The following is a 21,414-nucleotide window of genomic DNA, read 5'->3' as shown; positions in this document are numbered from 1 at the left end:
ATATTTATAATGAATTTTAATAATTTTTTCGGATTTTTTTGAAGCTTTATTCTGACCGATTCACCCGATTCCGATCCGGACCATCGATTCGCCGATCCGGATCGCCGATTCGCCGATCCGGATCGGTTTTTGAAAAGCCTGATCCGGGTCACCGATCCGGTTTTTAAACCATTGCGTAATACTATTAGTATTACTACTACTAGTAACAGTACTACTATATTATTACTATTAGTACTAGTACTAGTACTAGTAGTACATACTACTACAATAATTACTACTAGTACTAATAGTACATACTACTACTACAATGACTACTAGTATTAGTAGTACATACTAGTAATATAAGTACTAGTACTAGTACTAGTTTTACTAGTATTATTACTATTACTACCAGTATTTCTAGTATTATTACCACTAGTACCAGTATTACAAGTATTATTACTACTAGTACTAGTATTAGTACTAGTAGTACATACTACTACTACTACTAGTACGAGTAGTAAATACTAGTAGTACATAATAGTAAATACTAGTACATACTAGTATGTACTATTAGTAAAACTAATACTACTAGTAGTAGTACTAGTACTAGTAATAAAGACTACTACAACTACTAGTATGTACTACTAGTATTGTAGTAGTACTAGTACTAGTACGTACTACTAGTAGTACATATTAGTATTACTAGCTGTACTTATAGTACATACTAGTACTACTGCTACTAGTACTAGTAGTATAAACTAGAATATACAACTAGTATGTACTAGTACTACAAGTATGTACTACTAGTACTATTAGTATTATGTACTACTAGTAGTACTAGTACTAGTATGTACTAGTACTAGTACAAGTATGTACTTGTACTAGAACTAGTATGTACTTGTACTAGTACTAGTATGTACTAATACTACTAGTATGTACTACTAGTACTAGAACTACTAGAATGTACTAGTAGTACATACTAATAATACTAGTTCTACTAGTACTACTAGTTGTACATGCTACTGGTACTAGTACTAGTACTATTAGTATATACTATTAGTAGTACTAATAGTACATGTAGTACTCGTACATACTAGTACTACTAGTAGTATATATTACTAATAGTACTAGTTGTATAACTACTAGTATCAGTATGCACTACTAGTAGTATGTACTACTACTAGAATGTACTACTACTAGTACTACCACTAGTTGTATTAGTAGTACTAATAGTACATACTACAAGTACATACTAGTACTAGTAGTAGAACTTGTAGTAGTAGTACATTCTAGTAGTCGTACATTTTATTAGTACATACTAGTACTAGTAGTACTACTACTAGTAGTACATTCTACTAATAGTCTGTAGTACTAGAAGTCGTACTAGTACTACTAGTACAACTTATATGTAGCACTAAAAGTCGTACTAGTACTACTAGTACAACTAATATGTAGTAGTAGAAGTCGTACTAGTACTACTAGTACATACTAGTACTACTACTACTAGTATGTACTAGTAGTGCTAGTACCAGTATTACATACTACTAGTTCATACTCGTACTACAACTAATAGCACTAATAGTACTAATAGTACATACTAGAATGTACTACTACCATGTACTACTAGTAATATTAGTACTAGTTGTAGTAGTACTAGTACATACTTCTAGGACTACCACTATTAGTACAACTACTACTACTAGTACTAGTACTAATAGTACTAGTACTACTAGTTGTAGTAGTACTAGTTGTAGTACTGCTAGTTGTAGTACTACTAGTATGTACTACTACTAGTACATACTAGTATGTATACAGCCAGTGCATACTTGTATGTACTTCCAGTATGTACTACTAGTATATACTACTAGAACTAAGAGTAGTAGTAGTATGTACTTGTAGTATATATTACTAGTAGTAGTATATATTACTAGTGGTTGTACAAGTATTAATACTAGTACTATTATTATGTACTACTAGTAGTAGTACTAGTACTACTATTATGTACTACAAGTATTAATAGTATGTACTACTAGTACTATTCGTAGTAGTACTTGTATGCACTAGTAACACTTGTATTACTAGTAGCACTAGTAGTATATACAAGTTGTACGTATTAGTATGTACTATTTGTATGTACTACTAATAAAACTAGTACTACTAGTACGTACTAGTAGTACTACTAGTACAACTACTAGGTGTACAAACTAGTAGTATGTACTACTAGTACTAGTAGTATGTACTATTAGTAATAGCAGTAGTACTAATAATATGTACAAGTATGTATTACTAGTACCATAATATTTGTACTAGTATGTACTAGTAGCACTAGTATATTCTACTAGTATGTATTACTAGTATGTACTACTAATACTATTAGTAGTAAATACTATTAGTAGTACTAGTACCTGTAGTAGTAAATACGAATAGTAGTAGTATTACTAAAAGTTGTACGTATTAGTATGTACTATTTGTATGTACTACTAATAAAACTAGTACTACTAGTAGTCCTACTAGTACGTACTAGTTGTACTAGTGGAACTAGTATTAGTACTAGTACAACTACTAGGTGTACAAACTAATAGTATGTACTACTAGTACTAATAGTATGTACTACTAGTAATAGCAGTAGTACTAATAGTATGTACAAGTAGTATGTATTACTAGTATCATAATATTTGTACTAGTATGTACTAGTAGTACTAGTATATTCTACTAGTATGTATTACTAGTATGTACTACTAGTACTATTAGTAGTAAATACTATTAGTACTACTAGTACCTGCAGTAGTAAATACTAATAGTAGTACTACTAGCATTACTAGTAATATGTACTTGTCGTATGTACTACTAGTAGCATGTACTACTAGTAGTTGTAGTACTAGTATATACTAGTAGTACTATTACTGGAACTAGTAGGTACAAGTACTACTAGTAGTAATGTACTACTAGTACCATTGGTAGTATGTACAACTAGTACTAGTACTCTTGTTAGTACTAGTAGTACGTACTTGTACTTGTAGTACTTGTATGAGTAGTACTAGTAGTACTATTTCTAGTACGACTACATAATTGTAGTACATACTAGAAGTACATACTATTACTACTACCACTAGTACTAGTAGTACATACTACTAGTGCATACTACTTTGTATTACAAGAAGTCGTACATACTAGTATGTACTACTACTAGTACAACAAATAGTATGTATTACTAGTAGTACTAGTAGTACTAGTAGTAGTAGTACTAGTAGTAGTAGTACTAGTAGTACCTACTAGTAGTAGTACTACTAGTATATACTTCTAGTAGTACTAGTACTAGTACTACTAGTACATATTAGTATAAGTTGTACATACTACTAGTACATACTAGTACTACTTCTACTACTACTACTAGTACATACTGGTATGTACTACTTGTATGTTCTACTAGTACACTAGTATATGTACTGCTAGTTATGTTAGTACTAGTACTACTAGTACATATTCGTACTACTACTACTACTACTAGTACATACTGGTATGTACTACTTGTATGTTCTACTAGTACACTAGTATATGTACTGCTAGTTATGTTAGTACTAGTACTACTAGTACATATTTGTACTACTACTACTACTACTAGTACTTGTAGTACATACTAGTACGTTGTACTATTAGTACATGTACTACTAGTATGTACAACTACTACTAGTAGTAGTAGTAGTAATTGTTCTACTAATAATACATACTAGTAGTACTTGTACTGGTATTACTAGCAGTACTAATACTATGTGTACTAATAGTAGTATTACAAGTACGTACTGCAAGTACTAATACTACTCGTAGTAGTACTATTGGTACAAGAACTAGTAACATACTTCTAGTAGTACGGACTAGTAGTACTAGTGCTCGTACTTGTACAAGTAGTTCTAGTTTTAGTACTATTAGTAATGCATACTAGTAGTACTAGCAGTACATACTAGTAGTACTAGCAGTACATACTAGTAGTACCAGTAGAAACAGAACTACTAGTACTAGTCGTAGTTCTAGTACGACTAGTATGTACTAGTAGTACCACTAGAACTAGTATTACTAGTACTACTAGTATGTACTATTAGTACTAGTAGTGCTACTAGTACTAAAACTAGGACGTACTACTAGTACTAGTACTAGTAGTACGTAGTATATACTAGTAGTAGTACTTGTACTAGTAGTACATCTACTACTATTACGTACTACTTGTACTAGTATTATTTGTACAAACTAGTACTACTACTACATGTAGTACATACTACTAGTATATACTACTACTACTAGTACATACTACTACTACTAGTACTATTAGTATATACTAGTAGTAGTAAATATTATTAGTAGTAGTAAATACTACTGGTAGTAGTAAATACTACTAATAGTAGTAAATACTACTAGTAGTAGTAAATATTACTAGTAGTACTAGTAGTAGTACTACAAGTACATACTACTAGTATGTACTACTACTCGTACTACTAACAGTATCTACCACTAGTAGTATATTCTACTAGTAATAGTACTACTACTACTTGTAGTACATACTACTAGTATATACTACTACTACTAGTACATACTACTACTACTAGTACTATTAGTATATACTAGTTGTCAATACTGCTAGTAGTAGTAAATACTACTTGTAGTAGTAAATACTACTAGTAGTACTAGTAGTAGTACTACTAGTACATACTAGTATGTACTACTACTCGTACTACTAGCAGTATCTACTACTAGTAGTATATTCTACTAGTAGTAGTACTACGAGTACATAATAGTAGTACATACTAATACTACTACATTCAAGAAGTATATACTAGTTGTACATTCTAGTAGTACTAGAACTACTAGCACTAGTAGTACATACTAGTACTAATAGTGGTACATATTAGTAGTGCATACTAGTGATACTATTAAATTTACTTGTACAATAAGTAGTACCAGTAGGACGTACTAAGACAAATAGTACATACTAGTAGTAGTACTAGTAGTAGAAGTACTAGTACGTACTAGTACTACTACTAGTATTAGTACGTACTAGTACATACTAGTACTACAACTACTCGTACTAGTAGTACATACTAGTATGTACTGCTAGTAATACTAATACTTGTATTACTAGTAGTAGTAGTACTAATATGTACTGGTACTAGTAGTACATATTAGTATGTTCTACTAGTAGTACTAGTCTGTACTACTAGTAGTAGTAGTACTAATATGTACTGATACTAGTAGTACATATCTGTATGTACTACTAGTAGTACTAGTCTGTACTACTATTATTTACTACTAGTACTACTAGTATGTTCTAGTTGTATGTACTAGTTGTAGTTTTACGAGTACATACTACTGGTACAACTACTAATAGTAGTACTTGTACTAGTAGTAGTACTACTACTACTAGTAGTTGTTACAAGTACTACTAGTATGTACTACGAGAAGTACGTACTACCGCTACTAGTACTAGTAGTAAATACTAATATGTATACTACTAGTACATACTAGTAGTATGTACATACTAGTATGTATACTACTAGTACATGCCAGTAGTATACATACTGGTACATATTAGCACTTCTAGTACATACGAGTATGTATACTACTAGTACGTACTAGTACATACTTGTACATACTAGAAGTATACAAACTAGTATGTACCAGTAGTATCCATACTAAAATGTACTACTAGTACATTAGTACTAGTAGTATGTACTACGAGTAGTACTAGTTGTAGCAGTATAAGTATGTACTAGTAGTACTAGTACTAGTACATTATGTACTACTAGAACTAGTAGTAGTAGTACTAGTATGTACTAGTAGTAGTACTAGTATGTGTTACTAGTACTAGTACTAGTATGTGCTACTACTACTAATAGTAGGTGCTACTAGTGGTACTGAAATTAATACTACTAGCAGTACATTATTAGTACTAGCACTAATACTATTAGTATGTACTACTAGAGCTACTAGTATGTGCAACTAGTATGCACTACTAGTAGTACAAGTACTAGTAGTATATACAAGTACTCGTACTACATACTAGAAGTACTAGTACTACATAATAGTAGTACTAGTAGTACATACCAGTAGTACATACTAGTATGTACTACTTATACTAGTATAAGTAGGAGTAGAATGTACGAATAGTACTAGTAGTACAAGTACTTGTATGTAGTAGTAGTACTAGTACTAATACTACAGTACACTAGTAGTACTAGTACTACTAGGACATACTAGTACTAGTTTGTACTACTAGTACATACTAGTAGTATATACTAGTTGTACTTATAGTACATACTACTAGTACATACTAGTACTATTACTACTAGTAATTTGTACTACTACTTCTAGTATTAATACTACTACTATTAGTACGTACTACTAGTACATACTAGTACAAGTAATAGTAGTACATTCTAATAATACTACAATCTAGTAGTACATACTACTAGTACATACTATTACTAGTTGTAGTACCACTAGTAGTATGTACTACTAATAGTACTTGTAGTAGTACATACTAGTATGTACTAGTAGTACTACTACTGGTACTGGTATGAACTAGTCGCATGTACTAGTAGTAGCACAAGCAGTAGTACATACTAATATGTACTAATCATACTACTACTAGTAGTATATACTACAAGTAATAGTACTACTACTACATACTAGTAGATACAGTACTAGTATGTACTACTAGTAGCACGAGTATGTACTTGTAATAAGTACTACTAGTAGTATTAGTAGTAGAAGTATAAGTATGTACTTGTACGTACTAGTACTAGTACATACTAGTATGTACTACTAGTAGTAGTACATATTATTAATAGCACTACAGCTACTAGTAGTACATACTATTAGTTGCACTACAGCTAGTAGTAGTACATACTAGTATGTACTAGTAGTACTACTACTAGTAGTACATACTACTAGAAGTATTAGTACTAGTACATACTACTACTAGTAATAGTAGTAGTACATACTAATATGTACGAGTAGCACTACTACTAGAAGTACATACTACTAATAGTGCAACTACTATTAGTGTATACTACTAGTAGTACTAGTTGTACGACTACTAGTACTAGTATGTACTACTAGAATGTACTAGTACTAGAATATACTACTTCTACAAGTACTACTACTAGTAGTACTTACTAGTAGTACAAACTACAAGTACTAGCAATACTAGTACATACTAGTACTACTACTACTATTATTAGTAGTACTACTAATAATAGTGTATATACTTGTAGTACTAGTACTACTAGTAGTACATAATACATACTAGTAGTATGTACTTGTAGTACTAGTATATACTAGTATTACAAGTATTACAAGTATGTACAAGTATTACAAGTATTACAAGTGTGTACTAGTACTACATGTAGTACTAGTATGTACTAGTATTCTTACTACTATTATTAGTAGTACTACTAAAAATAGTGTATATACTTGTAGTACTAGTACTACTAGTATGTATTACTACTAGTAGTACATAATACATACTAGTAGTATGTACTTGTAGTACTAGTATTACTAGTATGTATTACTACTAGTAGTTACTAGTACTTGTACTAGTCCTACTAGTACGTACTACACCACAACTAGTAGTACATACTAGTAGTACTAGTTGTACTAGTAGTACATACTAGTATGTACTACTAGTACTAGTAAGTACTACTAGTATATACTACTAGTATGCACTACTAGTAGTATTAGTACGTACTACTAGTAGTACTAGTACGTAGTACTAATAGTACTAGTATGTAGTACTATCATTAGTATGTACAACTTGTAGTACATACTTGTACTACTAGTAGTACATGTACTAGTATATAATAGTACTTGCACTAATAGTAGTAATAAACTTGAACATATTAGTATTAGTACTAGTACTACTAGTAGTACGTGCTAGTAGTACATACTTGTAGTACTTACTAGTAGTATATACTAGTATGTACAGTTAGTATGTACTTCTATTATTAGTAATAGTAGTACTAGTATACACTAGTTGTAGTACATACTAGTAGTACTAGTACTACGAGTAGTAGTAGTACTTGTATGTACTAATAGTAGTAGTACTACTTGTATGTACTAGTAGTAATACATACTAGTACCACTATTAGTAGTACTATTAGTAGTAGTACTGCCGTATGTACTAATATTAGTACATATTAGTAGTTCTAGTATTAATACAACTAGTAGTACTAATACTAGTAGAAGTAGTACTAGTATGTACTGGTAGCAGTAATAGTACATACTAGTACTAGTAGTAGTAGTACATACATGTAGCATTAGTACTAATACTAGTACTAGTAATGTACTAGAAGTAGTACTTTACTAGTAGTAGAGACTACTACGACTACTAGTACTTCTAGTACATACTAGTATGTTCAACTAGTATTACTAGTATGTAATACTAGTAGTACTTGTACTTGTACTAGTACATACTAGTACATACTAGTACAACTAGTACATACAAGTACAACTACTACTAGTACAAGTAGTATATCGTACTACTACTACTAGTACTAGTAGTACATGCTACAAGCACATACTAGTATTACTAGTACTAGTACGAATACTACTGGTACATACTTGTACTACTACATACTTGTACTACTACTACATACTTGTACTACTACTACAACGAATACTACTGGTACATACTTGTATTACTACTGCTAGTACTAGTAGTACATACTCCTAGTACAAAATATTACAACTACTTCTAGTACTAGTAATACGTACTAGAATGTACTAGTAGTACTACTAGTTTGTACTTTTAGTAATAATAGTACTAGTACTACTACAACTAGTAGTACTAGTATGTACTTGTACTAGTAGTACAAAATTGTATGTACTACTAGTACTACTTGACTTTACTACTACTATGTACTAGTAGTATGTACTAGTATGTTCTAGTAGTAGTAGTGCTAGTAATACTACTACTACTAGTTGTACTAGTACTAGTACATACAAGTATGTACGACTAGTATGTACTATTAGTATGTACAACTAGTACTAGTAGTAATAGTAGTCTGTCCGTACTAGTACTATGTACTACTTGTAGTATTAGTAATAGTAGTACAAGTATGTACTTATAGTACTAGTACTAGTACATACTTGTAGTACTAGTACTAATGCTACCAGTAGTACTACTACTAGTAAATAATAATAATAATACTACTACTAGTAAATAATAATAATAGTACTACTACTAGTACATACTAGTCTTACTAGTAGTACATACTACTAATATTACTAGTTGTACAACTACTAGTACCAGTATGCACTACTAGTAGTATGTACTACTACTAGAATGTACTACTACTAGTATTACTACTAGTAGTACTAATAGTACTAATAGTACAAACTACTCGTACATACTACAAGTACATACTAGTACTTGAAGTAGTAGTACATTCTAGTAGTAGTACATTTTATTAGTACATACTAGTACTAGTAGTACTACTACTAGTAGTACATTCTACTAATAGTATGTAGTACTAGAAGTCGTACTAGTACTACTAGTACAACTAATATGTAGTACTAGAAATCGTACTAGTACTACTAATAATACTAATTTGTAGTACTAGAAGTCGTACTAGTACTACTAGTACATACTAGTACTACTACTACTAGTATGTACTAGTAGTGCTAGTACTAGTATTACATACTTCTAGTGCATTCTCGTACTACTACTAATAGCACTAATAGTACTAATAGTACATACTAGAATGTACTACTACCATGTACTACTAGTAATACTAGTACTAGTTGTAGTAGTACTAGTACATACTTCTAGAACTACTACTATTAGTACAACTACTACTACTAGTACTAGTACTACTAGTTGTAGTAGTAGTACTAGTTGTAGTACTACTAGTTATAGTACTACTAGTATGTACTATTACTAATACATACTAGTATATATACAGCTATGGCATACTTCTATGTACTTCCAGTATGTACTACTAGTATATACTACTAGAACTAAGAGTAGTAGTAGTACGTACTTGTAGTACATATTACTAGTAGTAGTTGTATAAGTATGTACTAATAGTTTTAGTATTAGTACATACTAGTAGTACATACTAGAAGTACATACTAGTACTACTACAACTAGTACTAGTAGTATTTACTAGTATGTGCTACTAGTAGTTCTTGAACAAGTACTACTAGTACAAGTAATAGTACTTGTACTAGTACTAATAATAGTAATACTTGTAGTACTTTTATTAGTACTAGTACGTTCTACTAGTACTAGTACTACTGGTAGTAGTACTACTATGTACTAGTAGTATATGCCACTAGTATGTACTACTAGTACTTCGAATAATAGTACCAGTAGTACATACTAGTAGTACAAGTACTAGTACTTTTAGTACTATACGTAGTACTATTAGTATTATTATTACTAGTAACAGTACTACTATATTATTACTATTAGTATTAGTACTAGTACTAGTAGTACATACTACTACAATATTTACTACTAGTACTAGTAGTACATACTACTAATACAATTACTACTAGTATTTGTAGTACATACTAGTAATATAAGTACTAGTACTAGTACTAGTTTTACTAGTATTACTACTATTAGTACCAGTATTACTAGTATTATTACTACTAGTACCAGTATTACTAGTATTATTACTACTAGGATTAGTACTAGTAGTACATACTACTACTACTACTAATATGAGTAGTAAATACTAGTAGTACATAGTAGTAAATACGAGTACATACTAGTATGTACTACTAGTAAAACTAATACTACTAGTAGTAGTACTAATACTAGTAATAAAGACTAGTACGACTACTAGTATGTACTACTAGTATTAGTAGTAGTACTAGTACTAGTACGTACTACTAGTAGTACATACTAGTATTACTAGCTGTACTTATAGTACATACTAGTACTACTGCTACTAGTACTAGTAGTATAAACTGGAATATACAAAGTACTAGTTGTAGTATTACTAGTACAACTACTTGTATGTACTACTAGTAGTAGTACTACTAGTGCATACTAGTTAGCACTACTAGTACATACTAGTATGTGCTAGTAGTAGAACTTACTACTTGTACAAAATAGTAGTACAACTACAAGTACAAGTATGTACTAGTAGTATGTACTACTAGACTCTACTACTAGTAGAACTAGTAGTAGTACATATTAGTATGTACTACTAGTATATACTAGTAGCAGTAGTTGTACTTATAGTAGTAGTACATTCTAGTAGTACATACTACTAGTACATACTAGTACTACTTGTACGTACTAGTAGTACATACTAGTACTACTTGTATGTACTAGTAGTACATACTAGTACTGCTTGTATGTACTAGTAGTACATACTAGTACTACTTGTATGTACTACTACTAGTACTACTACTAGTAGTATTAGTATGTACTAGTACTAGTAGTACTTGTATTACTTCTAGTACTAGTATTACTTATACTACTTATAGTACTAGTAGTACATGCTCTATGTAGTACATTACTAGTACTAGTACTACTAGTATGTACTTTAAGTACAACTTGTATATACTACTAGTAGTTTCTACTAGTTTGTTCTAGTAGTAGTACTAGTAATACTACTACAGCAAGTTGTACTAGTACTAGTACTAGTACTAGTACTAGTACATACTAGTCTGTATATTACTAGCACATACAAGTACGTACTACTAGTATATACTATTAGTACTAGTAGAAGTAGTAGTATGTACTAGTAATATGTACTACATGTAGTACTAGTAGTAGTAGTAGTATAAGCATGTACTTGTAGTACTAATACTAGTACATACTAGTACTACTACTACTAGTACTAATACTATATACTAGTATGAACTACTAGTACGACTTATATGTACTAACAGTACTTCTAGTTTGTACTACTAGTATGTTCTACTAGTACTACTAGTATGTACTTCTAGTATGTACTACGGGTACTACTATTATAAATAATAGTACTAGTATTAGTACGTACTAGTACTAGTTTGTACTCTTAGTATATACTAGTAGTGCAAATTGTACTACTAGTATATACTAGTAGTACAAATTGTACTACTAGTACATACTAGTACTACTACTATTAATACTAGTAGTACATACTAGTGTGTACTACTAGTATGTTCTACTTTTATGCACCACTAATACATATTAGTACAACTACTACTAGTACTAGTAGTACATACTACTAGTACATAGTATTACAACTACTACTAGTAGATACTATTAGAGCATACTAGTATGTACTACTAGTACAACTAGTATGTACTACTAAAAGTAGTACTGATACCAATACTAGTACGTACTACTAGTAGTACTAATACTACTGCTAGTAGTACATGCTTGTAGTACTAGTTGTACTACTACATACTAGGTACAAGTACTACTAGTTGTAATGTACTACTATAAGTATGTACAACTAGTACTAGTACTATTACTAGTACCAGTAGTACGTACTTGTACTTGTAGTACATATTAGTAGTACAAGTAATACTAGTACTAGTACTAGTACTTATACGATTAGTACTAGTAGTACTAGTTCTAGTAATACCACATACTTGTAGTACATACTAGAAGTACATACTATTACTACTACCACTAGTACTAGTAGTACATACTAGTAGTACATACTACTATGTATTACGAAAAGTAGTACATACTAGTATGTACTACTACTAGTACAACAAATAGTATGTATTACTAGTATTACTACTAGTACATACTCGTATGTACTACTACTAATACTACTACTTGTACGTACTAGTACTACTACTTGTATGTACTAGTAGCAGAGTCTTACTAGTATGTACTAGTAGTACATACTGCTAGTAGTACGAGTAGTAGTACATACAAGTATGTACTTGTAGTACTACGTTTAATACTACTAGTATATACTAATAGTACTAGTAGTATTAGTATGTACTAGTAGTAGTAGTATGTACTAGTAGTATGTACTACAAGTAGTGCTAGTACTAGTTTGTACTTATAGTACTAGTACAAGTAGTACCTAGTAGTAGTAGATGTACTACTAGTACTAGTATTAATACTAATAGCTCGTACTAGTACTAGTAGTACATACTAGTTGCACTAATAATACCAGTTCTAGTGGTATTATTTGTACATACTAGCCATACTAGAACTACTACTAGTACTAGTAGTACTGTTTCTACTAGTACTACTACTAGAAGTATTTTACTAGTTCTAGTACATATAGTACTAGTACGAGTAGTACTATTACTAACAGTACATACTTGTACTACTACTGCTAGTACATGTAGTATTAGTACATACTAGTAGTACATGTAGTACACACTAGTAGTACATATTAGTACTACTTGTACATACTAGTATGTACTACTAATATGTTCTACAAGTAAGTACTACTTGTAGTACTGGTACATACCAGTACTACGTACTAATATGTACTACTAGTATGTACTAGTAGTATGTACCACTAATACGTATTAGTAGTACTATAACAATTAAAACTAATAGCTCATAATAGTAGTATAAGTACAAGTACTACTAGTACTAGTACTAGTTCTACTAGTATTGTTACTGTTAGTACCCGTACTACTAGTATTATTACTAAAAGTATTAGTACTAGTAGTACATAATACTACTACTACAAGTACTTGTAGTACATAGAAGCAAGTACTACAGTACATGTAGTACATACTAGTAGTACATAGAAGCAAGTACCACAAGGATGTACTACTAGTAGTACTACTACATAGTACTAGTACTAGTACTTGTACTAGTACTACTAGTACATAATAGTAAACCTACTACTAGTACTAGTACTACTAGTACATAATAGTAAACCTACTACTAGTACTAGTAGTACGTTTTAGTAGTACCTACTAGTATGTACTAGTAGTATCTACTACTAGTACATACTAGTAGGTGCTGCTGTACATATTAGTAGGTACTAGTAGTTGTACTAGTAATACTAGTAGTACATACACCAGTACTAGTACTAAAAGTACTAGTACTTACACTACTTATATGTACTACTTGTATGTACTACTAGTACAAAAAGTAATAGTACTAGTAGTACATTCTTGTGCTACATACTAGTACCACTAGTACATACTAGCACTAGTAGTAGTAGTACTAGTACTAGTGCTAGTAACGCTAGTACTACAAGTAGCACTAGTACTACTACTTCTAGTAGTACTAGAACTAGTACTAGCTATATGTAATACTAGTACTACTAGTATGTACTACTAGTTGGAGTACTAGTTTAAGTACTGATACTACTACTAGTAATACATACTGGTACTATTACTAGTAGTATTACTACGTTGTACTAGAAATGTGTACTACTAGTACTAGCACAACTAGTACATACTAGTACAAGTACTAGTATGTACAACTAGTTCTAGTACTTTTACTAGTAGTATTACTAGTTTGTACTAGTACTATGTACTACTAGTACTAGCACAATATGTACAACTAGTTTTAGTACTAGTACTAGTATGTATTAATAGGGCTGATACTAATAGTAGTTATACTAGTATATACTAGTAGTAGCAGCACTAATACTAGTAGTACAAATGAGTAGTACTAGTGTACACACTAGTAGCACTAGTACCAGTACTAGTAATGTACTACTAGTAGTATGTACTACTAATATTAGTATTTGTACTAGTACTAGTACTTGAAGTACGTATTAATACTAATAATACATACTAGTAGTACTGGTAGTAGTGCGTACTAGTAGTATGTACTACTAGTACTAGTAGTAGTGGTACTAATATGTACTAGTTGTACTATTATTAGTACATACTAGTAGTACATTTTAGTAGTACATACTAGTACTACTACTACTAGTGCTAGTAGTACATAGTAGTATGTACTACTAGTATGTACTTCTAGTACTACTAGTATATACTATTAATGGTACAAGAATTAGTACTATTAGTACATGTACTAGTACTAGTACTACTAGTATTACAACTAGTATGCACTAATAGTATGTACTACTAGTACAACGAGTATTTACTACTAGTAGTAAAAATACTAGTACTATTAGCACATATTAGTACAACTACTACTAGTACATTCTACTGCTACCACTAGTAGTACATACTTGTCGTGCATATTACTATTACTACTACTATTAGTACTACTAGTAGTTGTACAAGTATTAATACTAGTACTATTATTATGTACTACTAGTAGTAGTACTAGTACTACTATTATGTACTACAAGTATTAATAGTATGTACTACTAGTACTATTCGTAGTAGTACATGTATGTACTAGTAGCACTAGTAGTATATACAAGTTGTACGTATTAGTATGTACTATTTGTATGTACTACTAATAAAACTAGTACTACTAGTAGTACTACTAGTACGTACTAGTTGTACTAGTGGAACTAATATTAGTACAAGTACAACCACTAGGTGTACAAACTAGCAGTATGTACTACTAGTACTAGTAGTATGTACTACTAGTAATAACAGTAGTACTAATAGTATGTACAAGTAGTATGTACTACTCGTACTATAATATTTGTACTAATATGTACTAGTAGTACTAATATATTCTACTAGTATGTATTACTAGTATGTACTACTAGTACTATTAGTAGTAAATACTACTAGTAGTACCAATAGCTGTAATAGTAAATACTAATAATAGTAGTCTTAGTACTACTAGAATTACTAGTCCTACCAGTACTACTACAACTAGTAGTAATATGTACTTGTCGTATGTACTACTAGTAGTTGTAGTACAAGTATATACTAGTAGTACTAATATTGGAACTAGTAGGTACAAGTACTACTAGTAGTAATGTACTACTAGTACCACTGGTAGTACGTACAACTAGTACTAGTACTATTGTTAGTACTAGTAGTACGTACGTGTACTTGTAGTACATATTAGTAGTACAAGTAATACTAGTACTAGTACTTGTACGAGTAGTACTATTTCTAATACTACTACATAATTGTAGTACATACTAGAAGTACATACTATTACTACTACCACTAGTACTAGTAGTACATACTACTAGTACATAGTACTTTGTATTATAAGAAATAGTACATACTAGTGTGTACTACTACTAGTACAACAAATAGTATGTATTACTAGTAGTATTAGTAGTACGTACAAGTATGTACTACTACTAGTACAACAAATAGTATGTATTACTTGTAGTGAGTACTAGTATGTACTACTAGTACTACTACTTTTATGTACTAGTAGCAGAGTCTTACTGGTATGTACTACTATTATTTACTACTAGTACTACTACTAGTAGAATATACTACTAGTAGTAGATACTGCTAGTAGTACGAGTAGTAGTACCTACTAGTATGTACTTGTAGTACTACTACTAATACTACTAGTAGTATTTACTACTACTAGAAGTATTTACTACTACAAGTAGTATTTACTACTACTAGTAGTATTTACTACTACTAGTATATACTAATCGTACTAGTAGTTGTAGTATGTACTAGTAGTAGTAGTAGATACTAGTAGTATGTACTACAAGTAGTAGTAGTAGTACTTCTAGTAGAATATACTACTAGTGGTAGATACTTTTAGTAGTACGAGTAGTAGTACATACTAGTATGTACTTGTAGTACTACTACTAGTACTACTAGTAATATTTACTACTACTAGTAGTATTCACTACTACTAGTAGTATTCACTACTACTAGTAGTATTCACTACTACTAATAGTATTTACTACTACTAGTATATACTAATAGTACTAGTAGTAATAGTATGTACTAGTAATAGGAGTATATACTAGTAGTATGTACTACAAGTAGTAGTAGTATTAGTTTGTACAAATAGTACTAGTACAAGTAGTATGTAGTAGTAGTAGATGTACTACTAGTACAAGTACTTCTACTACTAGTACTACTTGTAGTACATACTACTAGTATATACTACGTACTACTAGTACTAGTACTAGTAGTAAGTCCTAGTACTAGTACTAGTAGCACTACTAATACTAGTAGTACATACTAGTAGTACTAGTAATACTAGTTCTAATGGTACACTAGTACATACTAGTCGTACTGGAACTAATACTAGTACTAGTAGTACTGTTTCTACTAGTACTACTAGTACGTACTACTAGTATGCATTACTAGTACTATTATGTACTACTAGTACTACTAATATGCATTACTAATAGTACTAGAACTAGTACTACTTGTACAAGTACGAGCACTAGTACTACTAGTCCGTACTACTAGAAGTATGTTACTAGTTTTAGTACCAGTAGTACTACTACGAGTAGTACTAGTACTTGCAGTACGTGCTTGTAATACTACTACTAGTACACATAGAATTAGTACTGCTAGTAATACCAGTACAAGTGCTACTAATATGTACTATTAGTAGAACAATTACTACTACTACTACTACTAGTAGTTGTACGTACTAGTAGTACATGTACTACACACTAGTAGTACATATTGGTATGTACCCGTACAACGTACTAATATGTACTACAAGTACTAGTAGTAGAAGTAGTAGTACGAATATGTACTAGTAGTTGTAGTAGTAGTAGTAGTAGTACGAATATGTACTAGTAGTTGTAGTAGTAGTACGAATATGTACTAGTAGTTGTAGAAGTAACATTACTAGCAGTACATATACTAGCGTACTAGTAGAACATACAAGTAGTACATACCAGTATGTACTAGTAGTTGTAGTAGAAGTAGTATTAGTATGTATTAGTAGTAAGTACAACTTGTACTAATATGTACTAGTAGTCCTAGTACTAGTACTACTAGAAGTATATACTAGTAGTACTATTACTAGTAGGTACTACTAGTACTACTACTACTAGTATTACTACTAGTACTACTACTAGTATGTACTACTAATACTACTACTACTACTACTAGTAACAGTAGTATGTACTAGTTGTATGGACTACTAGTACTACTAATAGTACATACTAGTAGTAGTATTACTACTAGTACTAGTAGTATTAGTACTAATACTACATACTAGTAGTACTACTACTAGTAGTACATTCTAGTAGTAGTACTACTACTAGTACTACTATTAGCATGTACTATTAGTACTACTACTAGTACTCTATTAGTACGTACTATTAGTACTACTACTAGTATGTACTAGTAGTACTACTACTAGTAGGTACTACTAGCACTACTACTTCTGCTAGTAGTAATAGTAGTTTGTACTAGTTTTATGGACTACTACTACTACTAGTACTACTACTAGTATGTACTATTAGTATTACTATTAGTAGTATGAACAACTAATACTACTACTACTACTACTAACAGTCCATACAACTAGTACAAGTAGTACATAATAGTAGTACTAATATTATCTACTAATAATACTAGTAGTACATACTAGTAGTGCTAGTGCTACTACTACTAGTAGCATGTACTACTAGTAGTAGTACATACTAGTATGTACAAGTAGGACTACTACTAGTTTTACATACTATTAATAGTACTATTGTTGGTAGTAATACATACTAGTATGTACTAATCGTACTACTAGTAGTAGTAGTAGTACTACTTGTACATACTAGTACGTACCACTGCTAGTAGTACATACTAGTATGTACTACTACTAGTAGTACATACTAGTTTGTACTACTACTAGTAGTACATACTATTAATAGCACTACAGCTACTAGTAGTACATACTATTAATTGCACTACAGCTAGTAGTAGTACATACTAGTATGTACTAGTAGTACTACTACTAGTAGTACATACTACTAGAAGTATTAGTACTAGTACATACTACTAGTAGTAATAGTAGTAGTACATACTAATATGTACGAGTAGCACTACTACTAGTAGTACATACTACTAATAGTGCAACTACTATTAGTGTATACTACTAGTAGTACTAGTTGTACGACTACTAGTACTAGTATGTACTACTAGAATGTACTAGTACTAGAATATACTACTTCTACAAGTACTACTACTAGTAGTACTTACTAGTAGTACTAACTATAAGAACTAGAAATACTAGTACATACTAGTACTACTACTAGTATTATTAGTAGTATTACTAATAATAGTGTATATACTCGTAGTACTAGTACTACTAGTATGTATTACTACTAGTAGTACATAATACATACTAGTAGTATGTACTTGTAGTACTAGTATGTATTACTACTAGTAGTACATAGTACATACTAGTAGTACTAGTACTTGTACTAGTCCTATTAGTACGTACTACTACTCGTACTAGTACTGCACCACAACTAGTAGTACATACTAGTAGTACTAATTGTACTAGTAGCACATACTAGTATGTACTACTTGTACTAGTAAGTACTACTAGTAGTATTAGTACGTACTACTAGTAGTATTAGTACGTAGTAATAACAGTACTAGTATGTAGTAATAGTATTAGTATGTACAACTTGTAGTACATAGTTGTACTACTAGTAGTACATAGTTGTACTACTAATAGTATATACTTGTACGAGTAGTAGTAGTATGTACTACTAGTATTAGTAAGTACTACTAGTAGTATGTACTACTAGTATTAGTATGTACTACTAGTAGTATGTACTACTAGTAGTATGTACTACTAGTATTAGTATGTACTACTAGTAGTATGTACTACTACTACTAGTATGTACGACTTGTAGTATGTACTACTACTATTAGTATGTACTACTAATAGTATGTACTACTACTATTATTAATAGTACATACCACTACTACTACTTATACTTTTACTACAAATATGTACTACTAGTACATATGCAAGTTGTATATACTTGTAGTACTAGTACTACTAGTATGTATTACTACTAGTAATACATAGTACATACTAGTAGTACTAGTACTTGTACTAGTCCTACTAGTACGTACTACTACTCGTACTAGTACTGCACCACAACTAGTAATACATACTAGTAGTGCTAGTAGTACTAAAAGAACACACTACTAGTAGTATTAGTAGTACACACCACTAGTTGTCTTAGTAGTACATACTACTAGTTGTCTTAGTAGTACATTACTAGTACTAGTTCTTGTACTATTAGTAGTACATACTAGTACTACTATTCGTAGTACATACTGGTAGTACTAATTGTACATACAAGTATGTACTACTACTACTAATTATAGAAGTACTAGTAGTGCTTGTACTAGTACTAAGAGTACATACTAGCAGTAGATATTATTAGTATAAGTACTAATACTTGTACTACTAGTATCAATACTATTGTTATTATTACAACTAGTACTAGTACTAGTAGTACATACTACTACTGCTACTACTATTACTTGTAGTACTACTACTAATACAAGTACTACTAGCTGTACTAGTAGTACATACTAGTATTACATCTACTAGCACAAGTAGTGCATACTAGTATGTACTACTACTATGTACTACTAGTATGTACTATTAATACTACTAGTACTAGTACTACTAGTACATACTAGAACTACTACTTCTAGTATTAATAGTACATACTACTACTACTAGTACCACTAGTACTACGTACTAATAGTAGTTTTACAGTGCTACTACTAGTAGTACAAAACTGTACTAGCACTACAGTAATAGTACTAGTAGTATTAGTATGTACTATTAGTACAAGTACTGTAGTACTAGAACTAGTACTTCACTAGCATTACTAATGTACTAGTTTTAGTACAAGTAGTAGATACTGTAATAGTACTAAAAGTACTAGTATGTACTACTAGTATTAATAGTACTAGTATGTACAAATAGTATTAGTATGTATTACTAGTACTAATAGCACTAGTATGGGCTACTAGTAGTACTAGTATGTACTACTAGTAATACTGTACTAGTAATATTAGTACATACTAGTACTACTACTATTATTATTCGTAGTACATACTACTACTACTACTAGTACTTTTACTACAAATATGTACAACTAGTACTAGTACAAGTAGTATATACTTATAATACTAGTACTACTAGTAGTACATAGTACATACTAGTAGTACTAGTAGTACTAGTAGTACTTGTAGTAGTACTACTAGTACGTACTACTACCCGTACTAGTACTGTATCACAACTAGTAGTACATGTACTACTAGTACTAGTAAGTACTACTAGTATATACTAGTAGTAGTATTAGTACGTACTACTAGTAATACTAGTACGTACTACTAGTAGTACTAGTATGTAGTATTAGTATTAGTATGTACAACTTGTAGTACATATTTGTACTACTAGTAGTACATACTTGTACGAGTAGTACTAGTATGTACTACTAGTATTAGTATGTACTACTAGTAGTATGTACTAGTATGTACTACTAGTAGTACATATTTGTACTAATACTAGTAGTATTTACGAGTTCTAGTTGTACATACATGTACTACTAGTAGTACATACTAGTATCTACTAGTAGTACATACTAG

Source organism: Amborella trichopoda, chromosome 6 (assembly GCF_054954075.1).
Source record: "Amborella trichopoda isolate Santa Cruz 75 chromosome 6, AtrichopodaSantaCruz75HAP2 v2.0, whole genome shotgun sequence".
NCBI lineage: Eukaryota > Viridiplantae > Streptophyta > Magnoliopsida > Amborellales > Amborellaceae > Amborella > Amborella trichopoda.
This window is presented reverse-complemented; position numbering follows the sequence as displayed.